This window comes from Odontomachus brunneus, unplaced genomic scaffold (genome assembly GCF_010583005.1).
Source record: "Odontomachus brunneus isolate Ranch 3 - 2012 unplaced genomic scaffold, Obru_v1 Obru_scaffold_273, whole genome shotgun sequence".
Classification (NCBI taxonomy): domain Eukaryota; kingdom Metazoa; phylum Arthropoda; class Insecta; order Hymenoptera; family Formicidae; genus Odontomachus; species Odontomachus brunneus.
This window is the reverse complement of record NW_022639723.1, coordinates 23220-31644: the sequence shown is the minus strand read 5'-3', so window position 1 is coordinate 31644 and position 8425 is coordinate 23220. Positions and strand designations below refer to the sequence as shown.

At 39.1% G+C, this 8425-nt stretch overlaps 1 protein-coding gene across 1 annotated transcript in view; it reads right to left on the bottom strand.

The window, feature by feature from the left end:
* The window catches only part of LOC116853046 (collagen alpha-1(XV) chain-like), a 149067-nt gene that overhangs the window by 138647 nt on the left and 1995 nt on the right, over window positions 1–8425 (bottom strand). The window lies entirely within an intron of this gene.

The window sequence follows — 8425 nt, the reverse complement described above, 5'->3', positions numbered from 1 at the left end:
ATATATATATATATATATATATATATATATATATATATATATATATATTGTTATATATCTTTGGTTTATAGTTTATGAAATAGAAAGCATCATGGATCAATTATTCATACAGGGTGTCCCAAACCTCCATGATGACCCTTGGTGAGAACGTAGAACGGATTGAAGTGAGCAAGAAAGTCCCGTGCCGTTTTACGATATTCGCAATAATAGTCGAGATATTAATTAAAAAAGATTGGTGAATGATCACGCGCAATATGGTAGATGAGCTGCAGTGGCGCCGTCTGCCGTTGTATACTTATACATTAAATCAAACTGAACAAAAAAGTCTTTTACCATTTTGTAAATTACCATATAGATTTTTAGATATTAATTAATGAAAATTTATACATTATGGTATACAATCATATATATAACAATTTTCTTTAATATTTAAAAATCTATGTGGTCATTTGCAAAATGGTAGAGGACTTTTTTTTATTCAGTTTGATTTAATATATAAGTATACAACGGCAGACGGCCTCACTGCAACTCATCTACCATATCGCGTGATCATTCACCAATTTTTTTAAATTAATATCTCGACTATTATTGCGAATATCGCAAAATGGCACAGGACTTTCTTGCTTACCTCAATCCGTTCTACGTTCTCATCAAGGGTCATCATGGAGGTTCGGGATACCCTGTATATAAATATGTATTAATAAATAATTTTGTATTGCCCAACACATAATGCACACTACGAGGCATACTATAAGGAGAAGAATCTGCTTAACGAGATTCTTTGTTTGAGCTATTGCTCAATATAGGTTATAATGAAACATTTTTCTTTAACTTTAGCGCTCTCTGGCAAAATAAAGCTCATACAAAAGATGGACATTATCAGTTTTTCTAAGTTTTTTCTCAGAAAAAACTTGAGAGGATTAGGATAAGTGCGAATCAAAATCGTTCTAGTCATGTCGGTAGTGTTCATTATCAGTCTAAATTCTACTTATTACGTCAATATTCTGCTGGCTAGGAGTATCCTAAAGCAGTATCTTGATTGCGTCTTTAGTTAAAGTGTATACCTTACGTCTACAGTTACCGCAATCGGTTACGACATGTGCGAGAGTCTTACGGCGCGCGTGCGTCCCGCGCTGTGATAATATTTTTGAAGTCTTCATCTAATTTGCTATCGGCGATCGAAATATGTGCGAGTAAATATATCACTCGAATATTTGCAGTGGCGGGACGAAATTAAAAAATCCACAGCGGTGCTAATTAACAATTGCAGTTCGCGCGGAGAGATCCACGCTATCTATCGCGTAGTTCGATGGGAGCAAAAAGAAAAAAAAAATAAAAGGAATGCATGTATTAACACAGTCAAGCGCGTCCGGAAATTCGCGGCAAGTCAATTCGTAATGCAAACCGATGTAGCTCATTGACTTTAATATATTAACAGCCGCATTAACGCGATACCGCCACTAATTAATTAACCACGTGTGCTGTTCGCCCCGACGAACGCCCAATGCCGCATTAAAACGTAATCAGCGATCACGCAGCTATTTTAGATAAAGGAACCTAAAATAAAGGTAAAGGAACCTTTTGCAAAGGTAAGAGAAAGAAACCACTAGTACGTAAAAATTCCTAAGCACGTTAAAATGAGTAATATTATGAAACAAAGAGTAGAAAAAGAAATTTGCTCGGCTTGTATTATGAGTACACCGGGAAAAATATTGTAGTAGAAATTACAAGAAAATTTTGTAATCTTGGACTATACAGAAATTATGATCGAAATGTACATTTGGTTTTTTATTATAGAATTAGTGTAAATACTTGAGTGTGATTTCTGTATCGTATATTCGGTCAAATTATTTACACACGGAGAGAATTTTATAGCAAAAATTATTATATTATATATTTGTGACTGAGGATTAGATCGACATTGTACGATAACTCACTCTATCCTTTTGTTTATACGTGCTACTTATATTTTAGGAACTGAAATTTGCTATGTTTCTAAAGGGATCTGTTATATTCCCAGCAAGATTTACTATGTAGCTATTTATGGTCAGTATAGTCCAGTTTTGCGCACAGAAAACATTATAAAATGAAATATCACCTTAACTTTCACCACAATATTTTCCCTGTGGGTCCTCTCGACGTAATTTCGCCGTCGCGATCGCGTGTACCGGCGGTTGCGTGTCCTCGCGGCTTTTCTCCCTACGGATCGCCGAAGTTACGACAGAGCGACGAACGGGAATTCCGCCCGCGTCGGTTCCGCTTCGGGTTCCGCAGCGAAATTGAGCAGCGCGGAATTCCACGTGTCGTTTGCGAGACGCTCACGCGCGCGTGTGCGGCGCGGTTTTGGATTGTGTGCTAAAGCGCGCGCCACACGTGCGCCGAATGCGCACACCGGTGCATGGCCGGCCAGGTCCGCTCGTAAATACACTCCGCGCGCGGATTAACACAACACAGCCGTCGCACGTGGTGGCGCGTATGCACGCGCGCGGCCACCACCACTCTCCGCAGATAGACAGACATATGTATAAATTTGCCCAGCAACTTTACTGCTCGATTTGCGAGGATTGCGTCTCTTACAAGCGCTTCGTGTAGCACTCATATCTACACTGTAAAAAATTTGTGTAAAATTCCATGTAATTTTGAGACCAAGTGTTATAGTTGTAAATTTACACACGTATCAAAATGTGTCTACTTCTATATAAATATATATTTTATGCGTTAATTACGTGTGTAAATTTACATCTATAATAGTTGGTCTCAAAATTACCCACTATAATAGATGTAATTTTACACAAATTTTTTATAATGTACTACACAAAATTGATAAAATAGAATTACGAAGAATATACGAAGGGTTGAAATTTGCTCAAAATAATGTGTCATGCAAAATGTGATAGGAAAGTCTGGGTGTAATTTTTAGTAAATCTGTAGTTGCATTGATGTAATAAAAAATTTACATTATCGTATAATACAAGATTGAATACCATATATTCGTTTCATAAATGGAAAAAAATTGCACAGTATCCATCGTAATAGCCTTAACATTTATTAAGCCTAATTTCTTCAACAGAATTTCTCGACCACGCGCAATGTTTTTACATGTCTATATATTCGGACTGTTGAGTATTCTAACATTGTTGCTTTTTCGGAATGTTCAACAGTCATGATGCACGAGAATGCAGAAATATTACTAGGCCTAGTAGATATTACAGAAACTACATCAGATAATGTACAGTTTCCATCATCGCGATTGTTTCACGTTGTGATAATCACGAAAGTCCATCTGGGTTCTTCCTTGTTTCTATCTCTTTCTCTCTTTTTCCTTTTTTTGTTTTATTTTCTCGTCTCGAGCGATGGCTGGACCGCGCGAGCATCATCGGATGCATCGTATATCATCTCGGTGAATTATGCCGGTCGTCCGAAAACCGCGGATGCGCTCGAGTCCGCGACATGAAACAACGCGTGGAATCGTCGCCGTGTGTAACAAGAGACGCGACGCGTTGCTGTACCACGCGGCCGCTCGAGAACGTACAAACGCTTTTAAACGCGCATAAACGTCGCGTTAATTTGAAATTACGGATTCCGCGTTAAACCCTCGCGCTCGCGCGCTTCGTAAGTGGGATTTTTGTAAAGGATGATTTGCGGCGCGGCGCGACGCGACGCGGTGATTACATGGTCGTAATTTTATTATTACGCGACTGAAACTCTCCACGATCGCCGGGGGTGAACGTAACGCGGGGATTATGCGACGAGAGTGACGAGAACGCCCCCAAAAGGAACCAGATAGACTTTTATGATTATTAGGACGTGAGGAATTGTCGATAATTGTGACTTTATAATTATTTTAATTACATTACTGATGTAAATATATCCTATAGAATTAATTGAATTTACATCATTATGAAAATCAATTTTAATTTTCAGTAATGTAAATTTTCTATTGTATTGATGCAGCAATTTTATTAAAAGTTATATTCAGATTTTCATATTACATTCTATATGACTATATATTGCTTTGAACAAATTTTGATAATCTTTTTTTCATATTGTTTTTCATGTTTCTATTTCGTTATTTGTTGCAGGGAGAAAATATAATATTTTTGTTTTATATAAATTCTTTTCAACTTTACTATATGTTTGTAGTATAGGAATTGACTGAACAGTAAGATCTATCTTGCTGAGAGTTCATGGTAAATTTTTAACGGCATATTTCAGAATTCCTGAGATATAAATAACACACACACACACACACACACATATATATATAAAATAGAATATTTACTGCGTGTGCGTCTGTATGTTCTCTGTCTGTATGCCAGACCCCTAAATCCTTTGACTGATGTGAACCATATTTTGCATAGTTACTCTCGAGGACACTGCGGAAAATATAGGCTATCATGAAACCTGGACATCCTACTCTCTCCTCCTGATTCTATTCCCTTGACACTTTGTGATAACACGGGAAACTTCGGATAGTTTAAGCTAGTATGATATATATGATAGTCGATTTCGTAAAATATACATGATAGTAAATGCAAAATGTTAAATTATTCCTCGGTTACAAGATTTTACAGTAATTTTTACTATGAAATTTTCTTTTTGTGATTGAATTATTGGAACCATCAAACACAAGTATTATAGGAATCATTCATACTCGATAAAATTTTTATTCCATAGTCCTAATCGGGTTGATCTCAGTTATCTAGTTTATGTAAGAATCCTAATTATTAATAAGAATCCTAACTAATAATAATCTTTATTGTTAATAAATTTCTGCTATGCTGCGTTACGTGACTTATTAGGATCCGATAACATTATCTGATACAAACCAGATAACTGATGGAGATAAACCTGGACAAGGCAATGCAACCTTTACAAAATGACTAATAAAGTGTCGTCAAATTTACGTGCACCTGTTTATCTGGGTATCCGCGACGCTTTCGCTGGTGTATGCTTGTGTGTGATTGTAAAATGATGACTTTCTCAGCGTGACGTCGAAAGTCGGTAATTATCGGGCGCGCTGATTTTCAGAGTCGCGGACACGCGTGCGATTTCATTAAAACTTGAAATTGCATCACGATATTGAGACGGCGGATTCCGCGCGACGGCTTGCGTTCTTGGCGAAACACGTCGCACGAAATATTTGCCCGTGCCGGACGTACGGAATTTACTGCCGCCGAATGAGAGAAGCACCGGGCGCGCCGCGAGCGAGCGAATGAGCGTTCCAAAATTTTACGGATAACAATACGACGTCGAGCGGTTTGTCGCTCCGAAGATATCTGTTGGCGCAGCTGCGTTCGTCGCGATCGTAAATAATGGTCGTGCCTGAAGCGCGTCGAATAGGAGTCGTATAGGCATTGCCCGCGCTCTCAGGAACTACCGGGACGATTCGTGAAAATACCCGCGCCTAATTACGAGCATTACACGCTCATGTTACACGCGGATGCCTTCATAGCGCGCGGAGCGCAGCCTTGGATTCCTACTTCCGGACGATCTTAAGAAGATTCACGCGTTCTGCCGCGGTGTCGCGTAAATACCTCTCGAGTTATCTCTTAATTAGTCTCCGGAGCGCGCTATTTAAATACTGCACGGTAGTCGCGCAGCACCCAGTGTGTACTTATGTGCACACGGGTGCCTCGCACGGGTGTGTACATTTGCGTACGTATTAGTGTTATGTATGTCTTCTGTGAAGGCTCGTCTACAATAAAAGATTTAAGAGAACCATCTTACTCAAGAGAAATATTTCCGATGCGAGGGAGCTAGAGTATGGAGAAGCGCGTGAGTGAAATGAATTACTTTTATTTCTCGCAACTTATATGTATGCCAAGCTTACTCTGAGTATCGTAGATACCTTACTCTGGATATCGTAGAGCCTTAAGAGCAACGGAAAACAAGAGGGGTAACGATGTACAATTTCTACAGTGTGTGAAAAAAATTTGCGCGCTGTCCAGGAGAGAAAAACACACACATACACACACACACATACGCACGGGGAAATTCGATCTCCCGCGGGACGCGACGCGCGAGTAATAAATCGTCGAATTAAGGATTACGTTAACGTAACAGGTCCCATGCAACGATCTCCACTATACAGCAACTCTGTTCTCCCGATGGTGTGGCGAAAGAGGATTTGCTCATCACTCCGTGTCTCGTATACGCTCTCTGCCCTCCTCCGTTCTTCCCTCCCAACTTCTTCTCTCTCTCTCTCTCTTTTTCTATCTCTCTCGCGCGCGCGATCCGAACGGATTTGAAGCACGACATTTCCTCGCGCGTTATACGCGCGGATACGCCGCGAGCGCAGGTGCGCAGCGAGCGGATTACGGGCAATAAAAGCGCAGTGAAATCTGTTTTGTTCGTGTAGTGTATGACGAGAGGCAGCGTCCTCTCGCCGAGGTGCGGAATGAACTTAGTGTCGTGAAAATTCAATGGCGCAGCGATGATAATCTATGATTTGGAAATAGCCGAGTGCCTCCTCCGACACCCTCCTTCATTCCCCGCTCGTCGCCGCGGTGTGACAATGTAGTTTACAGAAAAGGCTTTTTCTTCCCGATCGAAACATAGAAACATACCATTCTCCGCGAGTCGAAATTCTGCTCTTATTGTTTTGGCCTCAATATTCCGTTAAATGCTTATTTTGGTACTCTGAAGTCCGGATCAACCTCTTTTAATTCTACCTCTTTTGATTTAACCTACTAATCTTGCTAAGAGGTCCTTTAGGATCTAAAAGTAGCATTTTGTGCGTTTTTTGCCAGTTGGAGGCGTTAAGTAGGATTTTAGTTTCTATGTGTGTGTTAAACATACACTCTGACTTTTCAGAATATACAGATGTGAGAAAGTTTAGATTAAAAGAAGGGCTAAAATTTCGACTCGGGTCGCTGCTAAGAAAAACAATTACTCTTAATTTACTTTTTTAAATAATAATAATAGCTATTTTCAATAAAAAATAATTTCTTGTTAACAGTCTTAAGATATGCTCATCATTTAAGACAAGTTCGTTATTATGTGCTCGAAAAAGAAGAATTCATTCTCTTTACAAGAATAAAACTTTATCGAAGGAAAAGTTGGTTCGACTTTAAGCAAACTTTTATTTTAATTTCATATTCCTGATTGAAATACTAAACTTTCGAGCAATCAGAATGTATTTTGAATAAATTGAATGCTTATAGTGAAGTTATAATAAATTTACCTAATGATTTTTTAATTTATCTTAGAATATTTAACTTTTAGATTTTAGATTTAGATTTTTTTATTTATGGATATATGGATATATAAACTTATAAAATATATTAGAAACATTTATTTAAATGTAGTATGTATTTTTCCGTATGTAGAAAGAGATTTATCTAGAAAAGTATGCTTATTATTGTTGATTATTGTTGATTGTCAAAACGATAAAAACTGAATTGAGAAGCAAAAAGGTTTTTCCATCATTGATTTCCAAAACGATATCGTGTATGCACCGGAACGAATAGTTGAACGATGTCGCATCGCGTTCATAGAAACGACATCTCGATAAATCATTCAGAATTGACGATATGCCAAAATAAACGTGACTGCGCGGGATAAACAAAAAATACGTCAGCCGGCTAAATGACACCTTCAATCGTTCGCGATTTGTGCGATATTCGTGCATTTGAAAAAGGGAGTGCTCCATGCATCGGTTTTATAGGACACCCTCCGTCCTTCATGCGTCGTCGCATAATAGCAATAATACTATTGGAAATCGAGAAGAAAATGGTGTCTTTGATTATTAAAACGCGAAAACTGTTCATGTGCCGATGACGGCTTGAATAATGTCGCATGACATTTATCGACTCAATCATTCAAAATTGACGACACGCAAATGCGAATGTGACTGCGCGAGGTAAACAAACAAATATACGTCAGCCAGTTTAAATCACGCGTTCGATCGTTCGCAATTTGTGCGATATTCGTGCACGATGAAACGTGATTGGTTAAGTGAACATGACAACGACACAGTCGGACGCGTTTTTTGCTTCCCAAAAACCGAATTCGGTTATCAAGAATTAAAGATTCAGTTTCTTTCAATCAGAACGCGTTTAGCTGAATGACGTTGTCACATCAACTCAGGACCAATACTTCCTCTTCGTGTATTCGGAAAAGAGAGCGCTCGTTGATCGGTTTTCGAATCAAATTGAATTACAGTCAAGACACGGGGCTCGTTGCCGAGAGAATTTCCGCTGATTTTCTGAGCGATTGAAGCGCATTACAGCATTGACTGCGCGCGTATGTATGTTCTGCCTAGCTTTACACAACGTTAACTAACCAACCAACCCTCTTACGCTTTCAACCCCGGCAAAAGCCGGCCCTCGAGTCACAGAACGTCAAAGGCTTGAAACCGGAGATCACTAAAGCGGCGTTTCCGCCTCTCTCTCTCTCTCTCTCTCTCTCTCTCTCTCTCTCT